Here is a 25,188-nt window from a genome sequence, read left to right as displayed (position 1 = left end):
TATAGTATGGAATAGAGTTTACTTAGGGTACGGGGAGGGGAGTTGAGAAGGCAGTAGAGACAGAGAGTGAGACAGAAGGGGGCCGAGGAGAGGCTGGTCAGGAACACTTGTAGAGAGAGGGGGAGGGGGAAGGGGAAAAGGAGTCAGAGAGAGAAGGGACAGAGAGCACTAGAGTTAGAAAGTAAGAGACCGAGGAGGGGGTAAGCAGCCCCTTTTATAGTATGCCAGGCACTACTGGCTGTTTTCAGGTAACCTCGGGGTCTAGAAAGAATGCTAACAAAATGTCTCCCACCTGCCACGAAGCCACGAAGCGAGCAGCTCAGCCCCTGGAGCCCTGACCATGGTGCGGATCTCCAGAACTACCAGCCAAAAACAATTCTTTTCTTTTTATAGGCTGATTATCTCCGGTGTGGTGGTAAGAGAGAGTTGACAATCACAAGCACTTGGGGCTTCACAGAACTGACCTAACCAGATGAACACAGAAACCGGGCAGGAGCCTCTTTACAAAGAGGTCAGAAGCCCTAACACTGGCGGGGCAATGGCGGTCTAAAACTGACCTGAGTCCAGAGGAGGCGACCACAGTGATAAGTGATAGCTTTCACAGTCTGGCCCAAGCTTTGACCTTCTCCTGAGGCAGCTAACCCTTCAAGTCTGAACTGAAGGGAAGAGTTAGCTTTTGAGAGGTTGCCAGTGGTTATCCAACTGGTTTTACCACCAAGGAGCTTGCTGAGGAAGGAGGCAATAAAAGAAATTACTTCCTGCTGGCAGGCAAGCTTAATTACTCCTCAGTGGAGAAAACGGCAGATAGAGAGAGGCAGGTGCCATCGTGAGAGCAGGTGTGGTCCTCACCCAGCTCCGCCAGGCCTCTGCAGTGGGGCAGATGGTTCTTATCCGCCAGACATGGGGCCGAGCAGAGACAGCTCTGAGTCACTGGTACTGCAAGTGGCTGAAGATGTACAACTCCAAATATCTTTCAGAAAATGAAGATTCTGGTGCAAGCCTCTAATCCCAGCACTTCGGAGGCAGAGGCAGGTGGATCTGTGAGTCTCTGTCTAACCTGGTCTATTTAGTGAGTTCCAGAACAGCCAGGGCTGTGTACAGACCCTGTTCCAAAAGAAAAAAAAACTAACAAAACAGAAAGTGAACCAGGGAACTACAAGGATTCCCCAGTACCGAGCGTCTTACAGGACCTCTCTCTGAGGCGCTATCCTCAGGAAGAGCTGTTGAGAGTGTCAAGGAAGGATGTAGTGTCTAAAATAGAGATGGCAAGCCAACTAGGAAGAAGGGTTGTCACCACCACCTTCAGCCCAGGCCACCAGATGCCTGGGACCCACCCATCTATCCTCCCTGCATGTCTCTCTTGCTCTCTTCTTAGAATGCTAAATCCTGGTATAATCCACTGAAATGTCCCAAAGTTTCTCTAGACTCACACTATTAAATACCACTGACACTCAGCAGCCATTCTTACATCTCATCGTTTATATTATTTTCTGTTTCTTCTATCTCATAATTTTATTTTCTTCACACAATTTCAACCAAGAGGGTGATTGGTTGGTTGATTGATTGGTTTGTGTGGGTGCACACATACAAACACACAAGGCACATGTCCCATGGGTAATCACATAGATCAAGGGACAAATCTGTGGCGTCTGTTCTCTTTCACCTTCCACGGTTCCAGGAATTGAACCAGATTGCAAGTCTTGCTCAAGGAGCTTTTTCAACAGATGAACCATCCCAGCAGCTCTATTTTGCTTATGTGGGACAGGGTGTCAAGTAACCTGGTATCAAACTCACTGATCTTTTCAAGGTCATCCCTCTGCCTCCACCTCCTGAGTGCTAGGATTAGAGGCACATGCTACACTTTTCCTAGTTTATGTGGTACTGGAGAATGAACCCAGGGTTTGTGTATGGTAGACAACTGATCCACATTCCCAGACTCTGCATGCATGCTTCACACTCTAACCTCAGCTTGATCAGCACTGGTTGACTCCTTTTATTGGCTCTTATACCTAACAGGCCAAAGCCTTATCCCTCTGATCTCCCCCAAACAAAAGCCATAAGAATGGAAGCCCTGTGTTTTGTCTATTGTCACATCAGCACCATCTATCACAACACCCAGCACATCATGGAATCAATAATGTAAGACTAAAGAAAAAATTGAATGGGAAACTAGGTATGTCACATTTGGGCCCAATCCATGGAACTCATACTAGCTGGTTTTGTGTGTCAACTTGACACAAGCTAGAGTTATCATAGAGAGAAGAGCTTCTATTGAAGAAATGCCTCCATGAGATCCAGCTGTAAGGCATTTTCTCAATTAGTGATCAAGAGGGGAAGGCCCCTTGTGGGTGGTACCATCTCTGGGCTGGCAGTCTTGGGTTCTACAAGAGAGCAAGCTGAGCAAGCCAGTAAGAAACATCCCTCCACAGCCTCTGCATCAGCTTCTGCTTCCTGATCTGCATGAGTTCCAGTCCTGACTTCCTTTGGTGATCAAAAGCAACTTGGAAAATATACGTTGAATAAATCCTTTCCTCCCCAACTTGCTTCTTGGTCATGATGTTTGTGCAGGAATAGGAAAAAACCTGACTAAGACCTTACTTAGTTAGCAGAAGAGATCTAAAAAGAAACCTGACTCCTGCAGAAGTCTCAATAGCCATCCAAGTTGGACCATATTTCCAAAATAAACTTCAGCCTCTGATTTTATCATTTTCTGGGCTGTACATTCAAGGACTACAGGGGCTCCTTTCTCTCCCAGTCCACCCTGTACCTAACGGGGGACTCGCCGGCCTTTTAGAATCAAGTCCTCTAGGATTTCCTCTTGTCAGGACAGGCTTTGACTGGTGTGCATAAACTCTAGTTTAACTCTATCTACAACAGTAGGGAGGCATGGATAAATGGTGTCCACGGTGTGAGCCTTTCTCTGCCCTCAGAAAAGGACAGGGGAGCTGGTGAAAGAAGAGGAGTTTCCCATATCATGTCCAGCATGAGGACATCCCAGCCACCCAGTAAGTCGGCAGCTCCTTTCCCACTGTGTAATAGTTAGCTGCACTGGCAGGTTTTGTGTGTCAACTTGACACAGGCTGGAGTTATCACAGAGAAAGGAGCTTCAGTTGGGGAAGTGCTTCCATGAGATCCAGCTGTGGGGCATTTTCTCAATTAGGGATGGGGGGGTGCCTTGTGGGTGGTACCATCTCTGGGCTGGTGCTCTTGGGTTCTATAAGAACCCCCTGGCTAAGCAAGCCAGGGGAAGCAAGCCAGTAAGGAACATCCCTCCAGGGCCTCTGCATCAGCTCCTCCTTCTTGACCTGCTTGAGTTCCAGTCCTGACCTTCTTTGGTGATGAACAGCAATTTGGAACTGTAAGCAGAATAAACCCTTTCCTCCCAAACTTGCTTCTTGGTCATGGTGTTTGTGCAGGAATAGAAACCCTGACTAAGACATTAGCCTCACACATTTGCCAGCCTGGCATAATCATTTCACCAGGGAAATTTGTTCGAAATAAATGAGCCAAAGGAAGGAAGGAAGGAACGGGGCACACAAAATATCAAAAGCGTGTCATGAATCAAATCAGAAAGCTTGCTCTAATGTTCCAAGATCCTGAAGGGGCGTTCTGTTCCTGTCTCACCCAGACTGACCTTACTTCTCCAAAATTCCTAACAGACTACAGACCTGCTCAGGGCTTGGGTTTCTGCTCCTCTGTGGCTAGAAAAATGGAAAAACACAGGATATTTATTTCAGACATCAGAACAGCAGCCAGGGCCCTTTGAGACTGAATGTAGACTGCATTTGACCGGCCAATCGGTTTCAGAAACCAAGAGCAAGCCAGCAGAAGAGAAAACACGGGCCAAATCCACTGTCCTCTCTAAGGCGGTACCATCTGTCATTACTTGTCAGTGGCTTGAGAACTGCTGTGTGCCGGCTGACAAAGGGCATCCATGGATGCAGGGCCTCTATGACAAAGGCAGAACATAGTTGGGGTGCTAAGCCCCTGCCTCACCATGTAATACTAATCCAGCCACTCTCCCAAAGAATGTTTCACCTGTACAGCATGCAGATAAATGGCCCCCAAAAGATTTCAATGTCTTGGTCCCCTTGAAAAGGAATCATGACTCATAGGGTGGGGCTGTGAGAACAAAAGCAAGAGTTTGCAGATGTGGTTCATCTGCAGGGCACTGATGTGGGAGAGCATCCTAGAATACCCAGGTGGGCCCAATGTATCACAGGAACCTTTAAAAGTCAAGTGGAAGGTTAGGAAAGGGGTGGCTCTCAATTTTCCTAATGTTGCAACCCTTTATTACAGTTCTTCATGTTGTAGAGACCCCCAACCATAAGATTATTTTTATTGCTACTTCATAACTATGATTTTGCTACTGTTAACATTTTTAATGTAAACATCTGGTATGCAGGATATCTGATATGTGACCCCAGTGAAAGGGCCAATCAACCCCAAAGGATCACGGCCCACAGGTTGACAACCTCTGGGTGAGAAGAGCTTTGTTGATTCATTGCTGATTTGAATGAAGAGAAAGTCAACGGACAGCCAAAGGCTGCAGTACCTGTCAGGAGCAGGGACTCAGCCAAAGGCCACAGTATCTGTCAAGAGCAGGGACTGGCCCTCAGTTTGCATCTCAAAAGAAAATGGTGACCTTGGTCCCACAACCAAAGGGAGTGAATTCTGCCAGTGACTCAAGGAAGGCAATGTGTCTGCCCTAGAGTCTCCAGACCAAGGACCCGCTGGTGCCTGACCTCACTCTCATGGTCCCCAAGCAAATGTGTGATCTATGGCGCTATCAATCACTGAATGAAAGTGTCCGAAGCTGTCAGAATTAAGTCTCATGGACTGGATTTGAAGAATTTGGGTTCTGGGGTTGTTTGGTTAGGTTTTTATTTAGGGGGAGGGGTACTTATTCTTTACATTTTTATTTATTGTTTGAGGAGGGAGGCACTGTGCATGCCACAGTATATCACACATGTGTGGGTAATAAGCATCTCTGGGACTCTGTCCTCTCCTTCCACCATGGGTTCCTAGAATCAAACTCAGGGCATCAGGCATGCACAACAAATGCCTTTACCAGCTGAGCCATCCAGAAAGCCCTGTTTTCTATTTGATTTTTAATGCTGTGTGTATGTGCACAGGTTTGTGATTATACACAGGAACGTGTACACGTGCCGGCAAACCTCAAGGATCCACTCGTCTCCACCTCCCTAGCACTGAGCGGAGAAGCACGCGCCACCCTGTCGGCCTTTTCCGCATGCTCTCGGAATCAAAGCCAAGCCCTCATGCGTGTATAAGAAGTGCTTCCCTGGGAGCTCTGACCCCGGTGCACGATTAGATCCTAAGTAAAGTCCTCTTTCAGACTGTACCTCAGTTTTGGTATCAGTCAAAAACTAGAAACAAAGATAAAGTCTGAGGGTCTGGCCTGCTCCCGGAAGTTGGCAGTGCACACTGCTGCCACTCGGCCACAGCACAGCTCCACCCCATCCATCCCAGGATGCTCTGTAGCTGAAGATCATTAACAAAAGGCAGAAAAGATGGAAATAAAGAGTGGAGTATGGATGACACTGGACCAACTGGAGATAATCATATGAAGTGAATTAATCCAATCTCAGGACGAGCAATACTGGAGACACGACTCAGCAGATGAGCTTGCAGCTCTTACAGATGACACAAGTTCAGTTCCCAGCACCCACATCAGGCTGCTCAAAACCACCTATAACTCCAGCTCCCAGGCACCCATAGTTGTGTGTACAGACACATACACAAATGAATAAAAACAAAAATGTTTTCCAGACAAAAATGGCACACTTTCCGTCATGTGTGGATACAAGACGTTACATGTTTAATGAGTACCCATGTCACAGAAGTAGAGCCAAACTGCCTAAGAGAGCAAAGAAAAGAGATGGGAGGAGGGAGGGGTCCAGAGAGGGGTGGGTATGGGGGGGGGGGAGTGCTCACAATACCACAGAACACACTTGCATGAAACAGCCTTCTGTAACCCAATATAAAAAGTTCAGCATTCTGCTGGGCGGTGGTGGCGCACGCCTGTAATCCCAGCACTCTGGGCGGCAGAGGCAGGCAGATTTCTGAGTTCGAGGCCAGCCTGGTCTACAGAGTGAGCTCCAGGACAGCCAGGGCTACACAGAGAAACCCTGTCTCGAAAAAACCAAATCCAAAAAAAAAAACAAAAAAAACAAAAAAAAAAAAAAAAAAAAGAAGAAGAAGAAAGAAAAAGAAAAAGAAAAAGAAAAAAAAAGTTCAGCATTCTTTACATTTTAAAACTAAAATTAAAAGAAAAAAGGGTAATGATTTCAAAAGCCCTGTGCTATCTTCGAAGGTGACAGACATACAGGGCTCTGGTACTGCCACCTGTTACTTCCTTAACCATACCTCAGAGGATTAAATGTGTCTAGGAGACCAAGAAAGCAGTTAAGGACTTGGGCCTGGAGAAGGTGAAGCGGAAGAAGGCTGATTAGCAATGTCTGCCCGGGGGCGGGGCCGGAACAGCGACGCAGGCCGGACACTGGTCGGTACTGATTCAAACTAATTCAGCAAATACAGATTTCCTTTCTCTCCCTTTCCTCCTCCTCTGCGTCTCCCTTTCCTTGGTCCTGTATAGTGGCTCATATCCAGTCAGCCAATCAGAATCCAATCAATGGATAATGAAGCTATATCTCTCTATAAGCAGAACTGTAAGTATACAGTTTAAATCAGCCTTGCCTCTATCTACTCCGCAGGCGGTTCTAATTCTGATCTGTTTCCCCTCCTGGCTACTCTGCATTTAGCCTTGAATATCCCAGCCTTTCTCGAGGTTCATCTTCTACCTCCAGAAAGAACTTTAAGGGGCCGAGGGTCCCTGAATGATCAACAAGAATACGCGCCAATGAATTCTCACTCTGCCATCCTTCTCCCATGTCACCCTGCAGCTATTGCAAGAGCTGATCCCTGCTTCTACAGGATTTGGAGATGTCTGAAGGCCAGATGCTGAGGCTAGACTGTCTGGTATCAGTATCACACTGCACCGGGCACGTCCTGGGCAACTCTGGATGACTGATTTTCTCTAGAGCTCAGTTTGCTCACCTATTAAATGGAAGGAATGATAGTCCTTCCCAAATAGGATCATAGTAGAGACTAAATGAAAGAATATGTGTAAAAGCTGAGAATTATGCCTGGATGTCTAAACCAATCAACGTCAAGTAGGATTATTATTCTATCATTCAGAATGTGTGGCCAGGCTAGGGGGCTGGGGTACCACAGGGTGCAGCATTCACTCCTTGTCTTAGTTACTGTTATACTACTGTGACGAGACACCACGACCAAGGCAACTCTTGTCTGGCTTACCGTTTGGGAGGGCTAGTCCACAGTCAGCATGGCGGGAAGCAGGCAGGCTTGCTGCTGCTGCAGTGTTAACTGAGAGCTTTACGTCCTGATCAGTAGGCAGCAGGCAGAGAGACATAGGCTTTGTCTGTCCTTTAGAAATCTTAAAGCCCACCCCAAGCGACACACCTCCTCCAACGAGGCCACACCTACTCCAATAAGGCCATGCCTCCTAATCCTTCTAAACCTTTGCAAACAGTTCCACTCCCTGGTGACTAAACATTCAAATAGATGAGCCTATGGGGTGGATTCTGATTCAAACCACCGCCCTCCTATAAAGCATGGGGGCGGGGAGTTTACTGGAATCTATCTTTCTATGAACTTGAAGTCCGACCACGGTAAGACCAAGCAAAACAAAGACCTGTTTCCTTGGAGGCATCTACTTCATTTGTACATTATAATCCATACAGACATAGGGTGCAGCTGGGAAAGCCCTTACTGTCCCCACTGGGGTCCAGCCTCTGGCCCCACCTCTGGCCCTGCCAGTCTGTACTTCAGTTTGTGTCTCTGACTCTAGACAGCTTTGCATGGATGGCATCCCCTCCCTTCTAGGGAAAGAGGGAAACCCCAGACTCTTGTGCAACAACCCAAAGTTCTGAGGTCCTGAGGGGTCAGCTTCGGAGACTCCGGAGAGCATGATGTGTTGCCCTACTATGTGACTCACAACCCCAGTATGGTTGGAACAGAGAAACACTGTGGTTTTTTTCAGTTCTCACCACAGAAGTCTGTAACAGCCTAAAACTCAGCTGGGCTTTCTTGTTGCGTGCAGGAAGCAGTGAGTGTCTTACACAACCTAAAGAACACAGGCTGTGGTTACCACACAGCAACAAGCATCCATCCCACCCACCCTAGTTCCTCATTTTACAGATGAGAACGACTGAGAAATACTGAGAAAGGAAATGCAATGCGCCAGTCAAAACTGAGATCTCCTGGTTCCCAGAAAACTGCTCTTCCCATCCCACCCTGGGGAGGCATTCTGTTCCCTCACGCTGTTTACTCACTGAGCCACTCAGCAGATCACAGCAGACACTGGTAATCTCTCAGAGGTGAATGACAGCACTTCTACACAGCAGCCACCGGTTTTGAACAGTTTAAGTATTTTCAGGGTCTGCCCACAGACCAGAGACGCCGCCACAGAACGCTGCCAGTCACGAAAAGCTGTAAACAGGGCTGCATAAAAGCCCATTCAGATGGTTCGATCGGAAAGTTCCCCAACATCTGCACAGATGTGGGTGGTTCACAGCTTCCATCCTTTTCTCGGTGAACTGTCCGGAGTGCCTACTATCTAACAGGCTCTGTGCCAGGTCCTGGGCGTGCCTCAGAGAGGAACAGCTGGCTGTCCCTACACTCAAGGAATTGGAGAGAGGCTGAGTGGTGCACCAGTAACGCAGAAACTAATTTCTAACAGACCAGAAAACCCCGTGAAGGAAGCCTAGAAGAAAGGTCCCTCTCCAAGATACTTTTCCCGAGTTTCCATTTGCTTCAAGATTGAAAAGTATGTTCTCCCCATTCCACAGTGACTAAAGAGTTCAGAGACAATGATGAAGTTAACTAGATGCCTCTAGTTACTAGTTAGCTAGGCTAGAACCCAGCAGTCCTAAAGACAAACTATCAACTCCAGATACTCCAGACTCTGGTTACCTGTTGTTTCTGATGCTCCCCAAACTCTGCGCTGTGCTCGGAAGCACCCAGCTCAGGAGTTGAGCAGGCACACCCGGCCCGGGAGCCAGTAGCGGCGGAGTCTCAGGGTGTACAGGAAGGCAGGAGTAGAGCAAACTCCAGAGAAACCCATCTAAGAGTGGGCCGGAGCTCACCCACCCAAGTCAGAACGTGGCTGGAACTTATGGCTGAGAGCAGAGGTAAGGGACCCAGGTGAGGAAAAGAAACTCAGAAGTAACAAAGCAGGAGAGGACTCCCAGGTGAGGGCAACGCGAGGGCAGGTCGAGAATCCATCCCAGAGAGCTCCGGTTCAGTTGGAGCCCCACAAAAGACACCCTTCGATTTCACTCACCCCAGATGCGATCCCGTTCCTCAGTCAGAATTACAATCAGCAACCGGTGCTTTTCTGGGTCCCTCGGATCTCAAGGGATCCTCAAGCGACCCCAGCTCTGGAACCTCAGCCCCGCTAGCGCCGAGAACGTGCTCGGACTCCAAGCGCGGGAGCGCGCAGAAGCGGCTGGGATGCGTACTCAGAACCCCGCGCGCCACGCCACGCACGGACGACTCTGGAATGCTCCGCCGCTGGGGACCGCCCCGGAAAGACTGAGCCCCCAGCCTCAACGCTAAGCCTGCCCCGCTCCTCCCAAGCTCCCCAGGACTGCTGCAAAGGAAAGGAACTAGGAACTCTGCGGCACCCGCTTGTCACCTAACATTAACTCAGCCTGTAGCCTTAAACAAGTCACTTCGTTTCTCGAGGGGGGACTTCCGCCCTCTATGGTAAACAGAGGGGTTAGCCTACAGTAGTTCCTAAGATCCGTTCTTCACAGCAGTAGTTTGAATGCGGGCAGTACAGAGTCCTGAGTGTAAGATATTTATAAGACCCTTTGTTTGCCTCTCTGTTCTGTTTAGCTGGGAGAGTAGCACTAAGGCTCTTGTGAAGACAGAGTAAAAAGACTCAGTGTGAAGCTGGCTGGTTGCCTGCCACAACACACCTCCACGCACTGTTTATTTTGTGATAACATGAAACGTCCAAGGTGATCAACACTCCATTAGAATTCTGGTGATAGAATTGCCACTCCCTCTGTTAATGACCCACTGCCCTCCTGCCTGCTGTATGGTCCTCTATAATCCATGGGGTGAAGGAGGACTTTCTATCCACTCCTCTTTTATTTAACTTTGAAAGAGGGTCTCTCTATAGAGCCCTGGAACTCCTTATATAGACCAAGCTGCCTTCCAGAGTAGAACCACGACTTCTTGCCCAGGCTGACATTTGATCTGGTATCAGCCTTGACTTTTATCTCCCCACACACACACACCCGGTTTCCTCTGACTCAGAGATGATGTCAGCAGAAATGACATGCCATTACCAGAAGCCTTAGACCCAGGGCCATGAGAACAAAGGATTAACATGGAAAGTGACTGGAGGAAAATTCTAAGAGTCATCATTTTTGATCAATAGAAGTGTGTGGTCCTCAGAATGAGTGCAATGCAATTCTAAGTGTTAGAGGGAAACATGATATAGAATGTTCCTTTATTACTGGAACAGGATGCCAGCTTTGGGAGGGTAGGGGTCCTTCGGGTGGGCAACTAGAAACTGAATGTGTCCTGCCATGACTGAAGGCTTCGTTCTTGAGACGATGCAAGTCCCAGGGCTGGAGCCAACAATCTGGTGTCTTTTCCACTTAGCAGCATACTGCTCATTAGCTAAAGAATCATAATCATAAATGCTGCTCATTAGCTAAAGAATCATAAATTTCTTCAATTATACAGCAGTAAAATGGGAACTACCCGTCCCGTCTGATACAGTTGTGAATAAAGACTCATCCAGACCTCTGGCTTCTGCTACAGTAGCCCCACTGGATCCTCTGGCACTCCTCTCACATATCCTGTGTGTTATGGACAGCTCTGACTCTGCAGGGCCAGCCCCTTCGTGTGCTCCAGCAGTTCAGAGATGGGGTAGATGGGTGCTCCACTTCTGAGCCCTGGACCTGGCCTGGGTGGCAGCTGAGCTGGCCAGCGTACCAGGGTAAGCTCTCCAGCACTGCCCCAGCTGGCTGCAGGGCCAGCTCTCCTGAGCTCAGACTTTCAGGCTGGCTCACCAGTGCCCCACCACCAGAGCCAGCTCTGCTGTGCTGCCAGGTGAGGTGCAGGGCCCACCTTGAGTGCTGCAGCTATGAGAGGTGGGGCCAGCTCTGTGCAGCCCTCGGACATCAACGGTAATCCCAGGTGCCTGCCCAGCCCAGGGACACCCACATAGCCTTTGGTGGTAATATGAGCCATGTTAGACACAGACGATGATGACGATGACGACGATGACGATGATGATGACGACAACATGAGACGTGGCCCTTAGTGGCAGCATGGGGCCAGGACTTCAACTGTGTCAAGCGACAGGACAGGCTACTCCCATCAGGCTATTCCTCTCCACCCGAGTCTCCACGTCTCTTCACAGTGTGAACATCCTTCTGCCTCTCTTTCTCTCCCATCTCTCCACTACATACTTGCACATCAGAGTGGCTACAGCTGCAGGTGGGTCACGTGCCTGGCAGGCCACTGGGTGTCTTCCACCAGCCCAAGCTGTGTGCTATAGCCACTCATTTATGTCTCAGGAAGCAAGAATACAAAAACACTGCACACAGGCATACAGGCATACACATGTACACACACACACACACACACACACGCACACATACACGGGCATACACACGGACATACACATGCACACGCACATACACACACAAACACACACATCTTTGTTTGTTTTTGTATGCTTGAGAATGGAAAAATGTTTGGAATTTATCAATGCGGCTCTTCTATCTTATCATCTTACCAGTTGTAGAAGGGACATGTCACCATAGGAAGTTTTATTATGGTTGTTTTTAACTTTTGCTGGCTGAGATCCCCAGAGCTCCCGGGAACTGGACCACCAACCACCAAAGAATACACACGGAGCAACCCATGGCGTTGGCCACATATGTGGCAGAGGATGGCCTTGTTGGACATCAGTAGGAGTTCGATGCGCCAGTGTAGGGAAATGCCAGGGCGGGAGGACAGGAGTGGGTGGGTAGAGGAGCACCCTCATAGAGGCAGGGGAGGGGGGGATGGGATAGGGGGGTTCCGAAGGGGAAAACACTTGAAATGTAAATGAAGAAAATGTCCAATCCAAAAAACAAAAACAAAAACCTTTGCTGCTTTGCTGGCCGTCTTAATGGTTCTACACTTCATACCCATTGCTTGTCCAGAGCTACCTCTGTGAGGAAGCAGGGGATGGAAACACTGAGAACGAGTTGTGCTTTATAGAGATTACTGAGCCACACTGGGAACTGAAACATGAATTTATAGATATGATGAATATGGTTGAAGTTATCAATGAAAATGAATATGCCAGAATGCTAATGATAAGTAAAGGGCAAAACTGAGTGGGAGGCTTATAGAAGCTGGGAAAGAAAAGTCTGCTCCCATGGTTACAGCCCCTGCAGATGCTGAGTCCAATGAAACAATGAAATATGTTAGCGTTTCTACTGAGTAGCCTCATAAAACTTTCTTGTTGGGCCTAGTGGTGCTCATCTTTAATACCAGCAGAGATCAGCAGTCTCTGTGAGATCAAGGCCAGCCTGGCCTACGTAGTGAGTTCCTGGACAAACAGGGCTCATACAAAGACCCTGTCTCCAAAGTAAGAAAGAAAGGAAGAAAAAAAGGAAGGGAGGGAGGGAGGGAAAAAGGGAGGGATGGAGGGAGGGAGAAAATGTATCCTTTATTCTTAATTGCTATATTAATGCAAGAGTAGGAATTTTTTTCTCTGTACTAAAATGATGAAACTCGGCATGGTTATTCATGCGCTGTGTAACCTTTGTACTGAGGAGGCTAAGGCAGGAAGAGTGCCAAGGCTTGGGTGCCGACCTGGGCTACTAGTCAGTTCCAGGCAGCCTGGACTACAGAGTAAGGCTCTGTCTCGGAAAAATAAAAAATTAAGGAAGAAATAAAGGAGAAATTGGTCATGTGACATTCATTCTGTTATAAGAGATGGTAAAGACTATTCTTTAAATTCAGTGTAATCTGATCAAGCAGGAATAAGTTTGTGGTCCTTCTGTTGACTCTGTCATGCCTTTGATTATTTAAAACAAATACCAACAACAACAAAAACCAGCCCAGGTCCCTTATCTCAGAAATAATTGAAGTTCTTACAATTACTCCTCAGGTACATTTATCTAATAATAGGTAAAGCGTCTTGCTAATAGTTACCATGACTGCAACAATCATTGTTCCCAGGCATCTATGTTTCTGATTCATGTGATGACTGCTTTTGTCTGAAAACCATTTTATGTTGCCTTGCCAAGATCAGCTCCCGGCCTGAGGCGCTGTTCAGTGGCAGAGTACTTGCCCTGCATTTTATCCAGATACCAAAAAAATAAAAATAACCCTCAATGTTCAAGATCAGTCCCATAATTTAGAAAGATTAATTGTTAATGTGTTTTTATATGCCAGCTATCTTTGGGGCTTCCTTCCTGGACAGATAAATTACTAAAGGCTTGGTATTTTAGTCTCTACCATATGATATATAAACAGCAGAGATACTGGAATTAATCAGCTATGTTTGATATGTTCCATATGTCTTTATTAGCTTTATAATATCAGAATGGCATTATATATTAATCACACAAAATGGGACAAGCCATCTTGTCAAATGGGACAGAAAGAAGTGAATTTGCTCTCCCTCTGTTACTTTTGTGCAAGTGTATGCAGTGGCGACTGGGCCCAGGACCTCACACATGCTCCATCTCCTGGAGCCCTGTGTTCTTCTTGAAGTAGCTTTATCATTGTGTGCTCTTGTCCTTGAGGGAGAACTGTCAAATTCTACACCACAGTAGAGAATGTTACTCTCTTCTAGCCTAGTATAGTTGCCTCCTGACATAAACTAGCAGAATTTTTAGTTTAGTCAAACCAGATGGCTTTCGCTTTTTATCCCTACTATCCTGAAGATGAATGCTATAAGCTGAAGACTCTTCAACAGGGGAAACCATCTCAAGTGTCTTGGGGGGGCACTCTTAACTAGAATAGAATTAAGTCAAGTTTCTCAGTATTATAGCTAAAAGCAGACACCCATGGCCTAAAGCATACGACTATATCAGGATTGCTAAGGCATTTTCTAGTCAGAAGCAAACGATCACAGAAGCATACCACCGACAAATGAAACAAGAATGAACCACATAAGCCTAGTAAGCCAAGAAGGGAAACCAAAATGACACTTACGTGTTTAGGAATGCTGCTGGATTTGTTTTGGAGTGTTTTCTCATATTCATGAGGTACTATTCTTTTCATTCACTTTAATTATTTGCACTATGAGTACTCAACTTGAAATGGGACATTTTTAAAGGTTTGTAGCTATGCTCTGTACAATTACACATTCAGCACAATGAAATAAACACTGACACACTGGAGTGTAGCTAACAGCATATAAAATATGCAGCATTTTGACATCAAAAAATGTTTTTTGTTTTTTGGTTTTTTTGGTTTTTTTTTTTTGTTTTTTGTTTTTTGTTTTGTTTTTTTTTTTTTTGTTTTTTTTTTTTGTTTTTTTTGTTTTTTGAGACAGGGTTTCTCTGTGTAGCCCTGGCTGTCCTGGAACTCACTCTGTAGACCAGGCTGGCCTCAAACTCAGAAATCTGCCTGCCTCTGCCTCCCAGAGTGCTGGGATTACAGGTGTGTACCACCACTGCCCGGCTGATATCAAATTATTTTAAACAATCTATGCCAAAAAAATCTGTGCTGATAACATTCTTGGGCATGATATTAAATATACAAATTTAAAATATGATTCTTTTAAAATCTGAAAATGGGGCTGGTGAGGTGACTTAGCAGGTAAAGGTTTTTCTTTCAAAACCCTAATGACCTGAGCTCAGTTATAAGATTCCACAGTGAAGGAGAGAATCAACTCCCAAAAGTTGTCCTTCAGCACAACTCAGCACAATCTCAAGTCACATATACACCAACACACACATACACACAAGAATAATGATAAATAAAAAGTAATTTTTTAGTGAAATACAATTTGCAACTATAACAAACTCATTTGGACAGAGTCAGATGTTAACATAATCTGAAAGGGGAGAAACTCAGACCCAAATGCCATCGTTCAGGTTAGCAGAGGGAAAAGGAGATAGGCAGGTAATCTTACTTTCAAAGGTTACCACTGTGAGCATTCTGTCTAAACTTCACCCCACAGTTACCAGGCAGGTAGGCCTGACCCAGGATAAAAGGGGTGCTTGCCCCCTCCTCCCTCTCTTGCTCTCTTGTCTTCTTGGTCTCTTTGTCCCCTCACCCCTTCCCCCCTCTTCACATGCTCATGGCCAGCCTCTACTCCTCTATACATATTCATTCTCATTCTCTCTCTCTCCTTTCCTCCCTCCCTCCCTCTTTCCCCCTCTCTTTCTCCCTCTCCCTCTTTCTGCCTTTCTCTGCCTCTACTACCTCTTAACTCCCCTCCCCATGCCCTGAATAAACTCTATTCTATACTATACCATCATGCGGCCAGTCCCTGAGGGGGAGAAGGGAGAGGAGGGATGCCTTGGCATGTGCCGCTGAGCCACCCCTTCCCCCATACCTAACTATACCTCCATAGAGCATATTTCCCCTTCTCTCCTTATCTTTTTATAAACACATCAACCACAGTTTGCTCTGCAGGTAGAATTTAGTCCCAAGTCCTTGGTTTGGCTGTAGAATCTGTATGTCATGGAACACGAAGGCTTTCCTCACGGAGCCCATCCATCCTTCCTGCTTCCACTATCACGCCTCTACAGAAGCATCACTGACACACACTGACACTTTAAATGCAGCAATAGCTGCCTTTTTCTTAGCAGAGGCTTCCAAAACAGCATTCCCAGATTCTGCCACAGCTGTCCCTTCTTTATAACTAACCGCCCTTCCCATACACAAGGCTTCTCTTTTTAAATGTATTGCACGTTCTTCACCACATCCAACAATTTGCCATAGGAAACATTAATCAGTTCAAAACCTTTGATTGGTGTAGCAATCCACAGAAATGTATCAGTTGATATCTATGAAGTATGTCTGAGGAAAACCGGGTATTCATCCTGCCCAGCTGTGTATGCAGATTGAAGATGGCAGTCTTGATCCATTTACCGGGATGGACTTTGGGGAAGTACTTTCTTTGATTCCACCATGAGTCAACAAACTGAACTGTCTATCATGACTTCCCTGACCTTGTTTCTTAGAAAGAAAAAGAGTACAAGGAAGTTTCAAGATGAAGCTTTCTTTCTTTCACGACTCTGGATCCCAGAAGTTATCTAGAAGGCTTCTGAACAGACTCACCTAGTGTCTTAATTGCTTTTCTGTAGCTATGGTAAACACCATGACCACAAGCATCTTGGGGAGGAAAGGGTTTATTTGACTTACAGGTTCCAATCAGAGTCCATCATTCGGGAAAGCCAAGGCAGGAACTCAAGCAGGGCAGGAACCTGGAGGCAGAATGCTGTGTGCTAGCTTTCTCTCCGTGGCTTTCTCAGTTTGCTTTTCTATACAACCCAGGACCACCTGTCCAGGGGGGCACCTCCCACAGGGAGCATGGCTCTCCCTCATCAATCATCAACCAAGACAATGCTGCCCCCACCCCCCAGACTTGCCTATAGGCCAATCTGATGGAGGCACTTTCTTAATTAAAAATCCCCTCTTCCAAGCTATGTCTAGGTTTGTGCCCAATTGACAGTACCTAACCAACACACCAAAGTTTCTTTGGTGGAAAACTTTCCCTGTCTGGCCAAACCTTCCACAGATGCAATCTAGCCAGGATGCAAGATTCCAGACCTGGGACCACAGCTTCTTGGCAGCCTCGCAACCTTGGCCCAAACACATCAACCAGAGGCAGCAGGGCAGCTCCTGCTGAGTTTAGGAGAGTGGAATGCAGAGCAGAACAGAGGGTGCCACCTGAAAATAGATACTCTTAATCACCTTGATCACTAAATAACCCCTCAGAATTGAGGAATAAATGGGTTTACTGAGTCCCAAAATATATTGCTGTCTGAATGGATAAAAAAATGAAAATAGTAAAATTCTGTTCTTTTTATCAGGATAGAGTTGGCAAGTTTATTTTATAATCAAAACCTCCTCAGACTTTTATACCTGAATAAATGTCATTTATTGGGTTTTATCATTTAATCACTAAGGAGTAAGAATTGTACTTTTAGTGCAGAAGCAAGGATACAAATACAAAGCCCTCCAGGGAAATAAGTCCAATGCCTATTCTTGGGCTTATAGAAGGTCCCTTAGGCACTAATAGACAGTTGAGAAGTCCATTTGCTAAAGAGCAAAGCAGTATTAGCAAATGGTGAGGTCCAGAGAAAAGAGGAAGCCACTCACTTTTAGAGACAGACTGGAAGACTTAATGGAGAATCAATTTCTTCCCTTTGATTTCCTGGTATTAGGATAGACATCAGAGAAGAGGTTTCAGAGCTGGGAATGTAGCTCTGTTGGCAGAGTGCTTGCCTAGCGTGCAGAGTCCTGGGTTCCATCGCCAGCACTACTAATTGGGTGTGAAGATGTGCCCCAAGTGATAAAGTGGTTGACAGGCAGGCCTGGTGATGGAAGTTTGGTCATCAGAACCCATGTGGAAAAATAAACAAATAAAAGCCAGGCATGATGCCATGGCCCGCACTACAGAGGCGCAGCCCCACCCTGTGCTTACACATGCAAACTGTAAACGCTGCTGTCAGAGGTAAGTAAGACAAAGCTCCATAAGTTTTAAATAAGTTTGTGAGAAAGCTATTTGGCTGAAAATCAAATTCTTCCAGGGTTAGCACTTTTTAAACTGAAAAGATGTGTTCAGAGTTTCACTTTCTGCTAGGAAGTACACTCCATTGTCAGTGCATCCCTTTGAATCAGCCACTGTGCAAGACTGTGATGCCAAACTCTGACCACTCAGAGCACAGGGCCCCTTTGTGCTATAAACAAAAGCAAAGCAGAAACCTGCTCGGTGTGCTTACCGGCTCCATTAGGCACATCAACACCAACCCTTTTGCAGAAGCAAATTAAACTTTTTCCCTTGCTGAAATACTTTGGGTTTTGTGATTTTTTTTTTACTTAGTTTCTTTCCTTCCTTCCTTTTCTTTAGTCCCATTTCTTTTTAAAAAAAATTGTCTCACTCATTTAAGTGTATGAGAGTTCTGCTGTATGTATATATGCCTGGGGCCCCTGGAAATCAGAAGAAAAGGTCAGATTCCCTGGAATTGATGCTACCAGTGGTTATGAACCACCATCTGGATGATGGCAACTGAATCCCAGGTCATCTGCAAAACCAACAGTGCTGTGAATGGCTGGGCCATCTCTCTGGCCACGCAGACACATTTACTACATACAGTGTTAAGGACTGAACACAAACCATCACACAGCTTAGAGAGCAGGCTACCAACTGAGCTATCTCCAGGGCCCAGAAGACACTTCTTAAAAGAAAATCAACTCACCTTTGCAAACAAGAAAAAACTCAAGCTGCTAAACATGCTTATGAAACAAGAGTCAGAAACGGAAGATGAAACCTCCTCACGGACCTTTCAGAAATTAAAAGACTTACAGGGAATACTACTATAATTAACTCTTTTCTCCCAACTTAGATAAATGGACACTCCTAGAAAAATCCTAGAAAAACAATAATTACCCAAACCTACCAAGCTGGTTTGAAGAAGAATGCCCTTGCCGTATGCTCACATTTTTTGATTCAGTCATCAGGGAGTGGAACTACTTGAGAAAGATTAGGAGGTGTGGCCTTGTTGAAGGAAGTATGTCACTGGGGATGGACTTTAAAGTTTTAAAAACCCAAGCTAGACCACTGCCTCTCTCTCTTCCTGCTGCCTGCAGATCCAGATGTAGATCTCTCAGCTCCTTCTCCAGCACCTTGTCTGCCTGGATGCTGCCATGTTCCCCTCTGTGATGATAATGAACTAAACCTCTGATACTGTTAACAAGCCTGAATTAAGTGTTTTCCTTTTTAAGAGCTGACATGGTTGGGTGGTGCTGGAGCATGCCTTTAATCCCAGCATTTGGGAAGCAGAGGCAGGAGAATATCTTCAGAATGAGTTCCAAAACAGCCAATGCTACACAGAGAGACCCTGTATTAAAAGAAAGAGAGAGAGAGAGAGAGAGAGAGAGAGAGATACAGAGAGACACAGAGATAACATTGTCATGGTGTCTCTTTATAACAATATAACAATGACTAAGACAACGACTAAAGAAGAAACAGAAAGAAAGAAAGAAAGAAAGAAAGAAAGAAAGAAAGAAACAAAGAAGAAAGAAAGAAAGAAAGAAAGAAAGAAAGAAAGAAAGAAAGAAAGAAAGAAAGAAAGAAAGAAAGAAAGAAAGGAAGAAAGATAGGAAGAAAGATAGGAAGAAAGAAAGAGACTAAACTGATAATTTAAAGCCAAAAGTATCCTCCATGAAAATCCCTGAACCAGGGTTCTACAGAGGAACAGAACTGATAGAATATGGGTGTATGGATGTGTGTGAATAGTAAATGAATAATATGTAAATTTATGGGATTTATTATAATGGCTTCCTGTGGTCCAGCTAGTCCAACAATAGCTGTCTACCAACAGTAGTTGTTCAGTCTGTGAGGCTGAGTGTCTCAGCTGGTCTTTAGTATATTCCAGAATCCTGAACAAGTATGTTCTAATGCCAGTGAAATAATGAACTCGCCATCAAGAGAGAGGGCAAGCAAGCAAAGAGCAAGTACTTCCTTCTTCAGTGTCCTTTATATAGGCTGACTAAAAGATGTGGCCAAGATTTAAGGTATATCTTCCTATCACAACAGATCCAGATTCAGGGTGGGTCTCCCCTTGGTGCTGGAAAGTTGGCTCAGCGGTTAAGAACACTGGCTGCTTTTCCAGAGGTCCTGAGTTCAATTCCCAGCAAACACATGATGGCTCACAACCATCTGTAATAGGATCTGATGCCCTCTTCTGGTGTGTCTGAAGACAGCTACAGTGTACTCATATACATTAAAATGAATAAATAAATCGTTCAAAAAGAAAAAAGAAAAGAAAAAAAAATCCCTCACAGCTGTGCCCAGCCTCTTACAGTTTAATTTCAGACACAGTCAAGCTGACAACCAAGAATAACCACCACAGTAGTTAGAGTACTGACTGCCTTTGCAAGGACCCAAGATCATTTCTCAGCACCCACATGGTGACTCACAACTACCTGATGCCTCTTTTGGCCTCCTTGAACTCCTGCCCACACATGGGTGCAGATACGTGTACTTAGGCACACAAACACACATAAACATAAAAATAAATGAATTTTTAAAAAGCCTAGGCCCAGATGACTTCATGGGCTAATCTACTAAATTAATATGTGAGGTGACTCTTGGAGGTGCTTTATTCTTTCCTCCAGCCCTCTGTCATCCTATTAATTCCTCTGCTTGATATTATATTAAAATGTTCTTCAATAATCTTCAACTCTGATTCATAAAAAATTAATAGGATATATCGATTTTTCCAAAGAAGTGAATACTTAAAGATTCAGTTACTCTTCTTATTGCTGTGACCATATACCTGACAATCTGAGGGCTCACTGGGTCAGGTGCTTGAAGGTGTCATCCCAGCCAGGAGGGACACATGGTACAAAGAGCAGCCCTAGCTGTGACAGCAGGACACAAGGCAGCCAGCTAGTCACACTGTGTCCACAGCCAGGAAGTAGAGAGAGGCTGGTTCCACCGGGCTTTCTTCTACTCAGTTCTAAGTTTGGGCATTTAACCTGAAAAATACTGGGGGAAGAGATCATCGTCATTTCTATAGTCAATTGTATTTTAAAAATTCATTCTGTGCGCATGTGGTTTGTGTATGGAGCAAGCATGCGGAGGCATAAAGGCAGGTCAGAGTACAACTTTTACCCAGTTCAGTCATTGTGCATCCTGGGGATTGAACTTTGGTCGTCAGACTTGGCAGCTGGTGCCATTACCTCTAAGCCAATTCTCTGTCCCTCTGTGATCAAACTTTGTTTCGTTTTTTGGGTTTTTTTTTGTTTCTGTTTTTGTTTGAGACTGGGTCTCTCTGTGTAGCCCTAGCTGCCCTGGGACTCACTTTGTAGACCAGGTTGACCACAAACTCAGAGATCCGTCTGCCTCTAGCTCCCGAGTACTGGGATTACAGGCACCTGTCACCACCACCTGACTTGTGATCATACTTTGTAAAGATCTGAGACTTGGTCTTATGAGACCAAGACTGCCCTTGAACTCTTGACCCTCTTACCACCTTTACTGTGAGTACTACCAGGCCTGGCTCACAAATAACTTTTGAAGTTTATCATTATAAAAGTGTACTGATAAAAAAAAATTCAGAAATAAACCAGAGGGTAACCAGCTGTCCCATCTACGTCATTCTAAGGCGTGGAGTAAAGACCATCTGACTCCAGGAAAACAGTTTCCTCTTGATTTACTATTTACTATCAATCAAGAGTTCGGAGATTTATAACCCCATAAAGTTGGCTGCTAACTTGGAGACAGCAGAGGATAGGACACGTGGGGTTTGTCTGTTCTTTCCAGATAATTTCTGTCAAACAGCAAAGAGAACTAAAGGTTATGCTTCTACTGCTCTGAATGCAGACCATCTTCCCAAATGCAAAAAGTCTCTAAGGAAAAGCAAAACAAGAGTATTGTTCAGAATTTTTGAAAATTGATTTTGAATGATGCTTCTGCATTTACTTCATAGCCACAAACACATAAGTGATGTTTGTGAGCCTCAGTTTTTCCTTCTGTAAAATGGGAGTGTGACAGCCTATCTCAGGGGGTTGTAAGAGGACAGAAGAGGACTCAGTGAAACCATAAAGGCCAAAGGTGTGTCAGTGGCAGATATTACTGCAGGACATAGTATATGTGAATAGCAGCTCTGAATACTATGTACAGTTCTTCTCTTCCTAAATTTTTATTAAACTGAAACCCTGCTTGTCCAAAACTAAGTGGAAAACTAAAGTTTAATCCAAAACACTCCTTTTATCCAGACATAGTGAAGCACACCTATAATCTCAGCACTAGTGAAATTAAGGCAGGAGGATCACAAGTCCAAGGCCAGCCTTGGCTTCACAGAAAATTCCAGGCCAGACTGGCTATTGAAACCCCCCCTCTCTCTCTTTCTCTCTCTCTCTCTCTCTCTCTCTCACACACACACACACACACACACACTACATTTTCTTTTGCATCATCAGCATAAAGGAGTAGAGTAAATGTTCTAGTTCATAAATCAATGAAAAAAATCACCTAAGATTTCTCTTTCTAACTCTGAGTTTTTGTCTAAGGGAAAGTTAGATGCTTTAAAACCTATTCTGGGAAATCAGAGTTCCTCTGGGAAACAGAGCCAACTGGACAGATGTGTGTTTAGGAAAGGAAAAAGAGAGCATGGGGGAGTGGGAGGTTGATTTTAAGGAAGTGAAGAACTGGCTCCCACGAATGTGGATTCTGGCAGGATAGGCCAGTAGAACAGAAACACAAAAGGGGCTTCTGTTACACTGGACTCCAAAGGCAACGTGGCTGAGTTCCCTGAACCTTTTGCCTTAAGCCCTGAAGCACAGCCAGATTTGGGAGGGTAATCCAAAATACTAGAACTTATCTATTTAAATCTTAATCCCATCTCAGAAATAACTTTCACAGGAAAATCTAGACATGTTTAACCAAATACATTAAGAACTATGGCCTAACAAAATTAACACAAAGTCAACTAAAACACACTGTGTCTACCAGTCTGAACAAAAAGAACCTTAACTAGGTAATGGTATGTCTAGAGCACAAAGTGCCTCTTCAACAAGAAGAAACAAAACAGAACTTAGAAAATTGCAAGAGGAGCTGGAGAGATGGCTCAGTGGCTAAGAGCACCAACTGCTCTTCCCAAAGGTCCTGAGTTCAAATCCCAGCAACCACATGGTAGCTCACAACCGTCTGTAATGAGATCTGACGCCCTCTTCTGGAGTGTCTGAAGACAGCTACAGTGTACTTATAAATAAATAAATCTTTAAAATAAAAAAAGAAAATTCCAAGAAAATGGGATGTTGGATCTAAAGATAGCAGTGAGAATCATGTTAGCTTCTAGACTCTGAGCCATCCTGTGGGCTGTGTTCTGAGTAGAAAGAGACCCTAAAACCAGAATCTATGGAAGGGAGCAGGTCATAGGAACAAATATATATATATATATATATATATATATATATATATATATATATATATATATATATACTATATATATATGACTGTCCCCTGAAAATGTAGAGATGTAGAGCAGGCTTTCCTGGGCTACCATGGGTTTCCTGTCATGGGAGTTATGCAAGCTGGGGATATTGCAGAGGGATTCCATCACGACAGGGAAGGGTGGGGAGAAAGCTGGAACAATATATACTACTAAACAGTTCTATACCATGGCTCCTTTGTCCCTAGTTTGCTGAGACATTGACTAAATCCCTTCCCTTTTCTAAGTCTTTAGCTTCATTGATGACTAGAACGTAAAGTTAAATTAGATGATATTTTTTGGAGGAACTTGCAACTCCACAATTCCTTTAAAGTTGGTGCTCAGAGATCTTAAGATTGTTACAGTAAGAGTTTACCTCTAATTTTTTTTTCATTATATATAAGTACACTGTAGCCTTCTTCAGACACTCCAGAAGAGGGTGTCAGATCTTGTTACAGATGGTTGTGAGCCACCACGTGGTTGTTGGGATTTGAACTCAGGACCTTCGGAAGAACAGTTGGTGCTCTTAACCACTGAGCCAGCTCTCAGCCCCTAATTTTTTTTTTTTTTATTATTGGAGGGTGCCTGCATGTATGTCTGTTCACCCATGCATTCAGGAACAAAAGATGGCATCAGATCCCCTGGGACTGGAGTTACAGATAGCTGTGAGCTGCCACTACGGTGCTGGGGATCAGATGCAGGTCCTCTGGAAGACCAGCCTGTGCTCTTAGTTACTGAGCCATGGATTTACTCTGGCTTTACCTTAAGGCACATCTGTGTGAGGTGATCCACCTTGTCCCATTTACCACTGTATTAGTTACTTTTCTTTTGCTGTGATAAGATGACCAAGGTTATTTGGGCCTACAGTTTGAGAGGGTTAGAGTCCATGATGGTGGGAGGAAGGAAGAGTGTCAGGAGCAAGAGCCAGAGAGCTCAAACTAGAAACAGCAAGTCTTCTCTCAGAGGCCCTTCCCAGTGACACACTCCCTCCAGCACATAGACCCTACATCTATGCAAACAGTGCTACCAACAGGTGAGAAAGCTTTCAAACACCTGAGCCTATGAGAGGCATTGCCATCCAAGGCACCACACCCACTGTTGGCTCTGTCCTGGTTCAGACATCAGCTTCCTCCTTACAGGCCCTTTAACAGGTTCATTCTTCCAACAGAGTCTGATAGCAGGCCTTAGAACTCCCAAGAGTCCAATCTCCCTTCCCATTTCATTCTGGGACTTCCCCTGCTCCACAGATCCTCTGGGTAAAATGCCCTCTTCTACAAAGAAGCAACACTGGTTTGCTAATGCCCAAAAGACACAGCTTCTTGCTTCTTGCCTGAAAGCTGGGTGAAGACATTTGTACTTTGACTAAAACTTTTTATTGTAGCTAAAATACATAATCCAATTAACAATTAGACAGGCAGGGAGGAAGGTAAAATGATAGAGCTTTCTGGACAGTAGGATTTGAGAGGAAACAAGATGCTGAAAGGAAAATGGGAAAATTTCATTTTCTAGATTAGAAATGGAGAGATGGTCACACAGCCTCATTAGTACAATTCTTTGAATGCATTCTCAGAGCTTAATTCCAAAGTATTCAATTATGCAGCTGTGGAGCAAGGAGAGCAGATAGATTGTTAGTAGCGTGTATCTGTATGCCTTTCTAATTCTTCAAGAAAACTGTAGCATTATTTGTTGGGTTTTTTCCATAAAATAAAGTAACTTCTTTTAAAGATACTTTTTGTTTATTTGTTTGTTTGGTTTGGTTTGGTTTGGTTTTTTGAAATTGGTTTTCTGGAGACAGGGTTTCTCTGTATAGCCCTGGCTGTTCTGGAACTCACTCTGTAGACCAGGCTGACCACGAACTCAGAAATCCGCCTACCTCTGCTTCCCAGAGTGCTGGGATTACAGGCGTGCGCCACCACCACCTGGCTATTTGTTTGTTTTTTAA

At 45.0% G+C, this 25,188-nt stretch overlaps 1 protein-coding gene across 8 annotated transcripts in view; it reads right to left on the bottom strand.

Annotated features, from left to right (window-relative positions):
* The window catches only part of Smim3 (small integral membrane protein 3), a 55,343-nt gene that overhangs the window by 17,506 nt on the left and 12,649 nt on the right, over window positions 1–25,188 (bottom strand). The window contains exon 1 of one of the 8 annotated variants that reach the window (XR_007973073.1): window positions 9,386–10,288. The exons of 2 other annotated variants lie outside the window; for them this stretch is intronic. The gene's annotated coding sequence lies outside the window, so the exon portion shown is untranslated. 5 more of the 8 variants (XR_007973078.1, XR_007973074.1, XM_052155812.1 and 2 more) reach the window with 5 other exon arrangements.

The sequence above is a fragment of the Apodemus sylvaticus genome, chromosome 13 (genome assembly GCF_947179515.1).
Source record: "Apodemus sylvaticus chromosome 13, mApoSyl1.1, whole genome shotgun sequence".
Taxonomy (NCBI): domain Eukaryota; kingdom Metazoa; phylum Chordata; class Mammalia; order Rodentia; family Muridae; genus Apodemus; species Apodemus sylvaticus.
The sequence above is the reverse complement of the archived record's forward strand: the minus strand, read 5'-3'. Positions and strand labels throughout refer to the sequence as shown.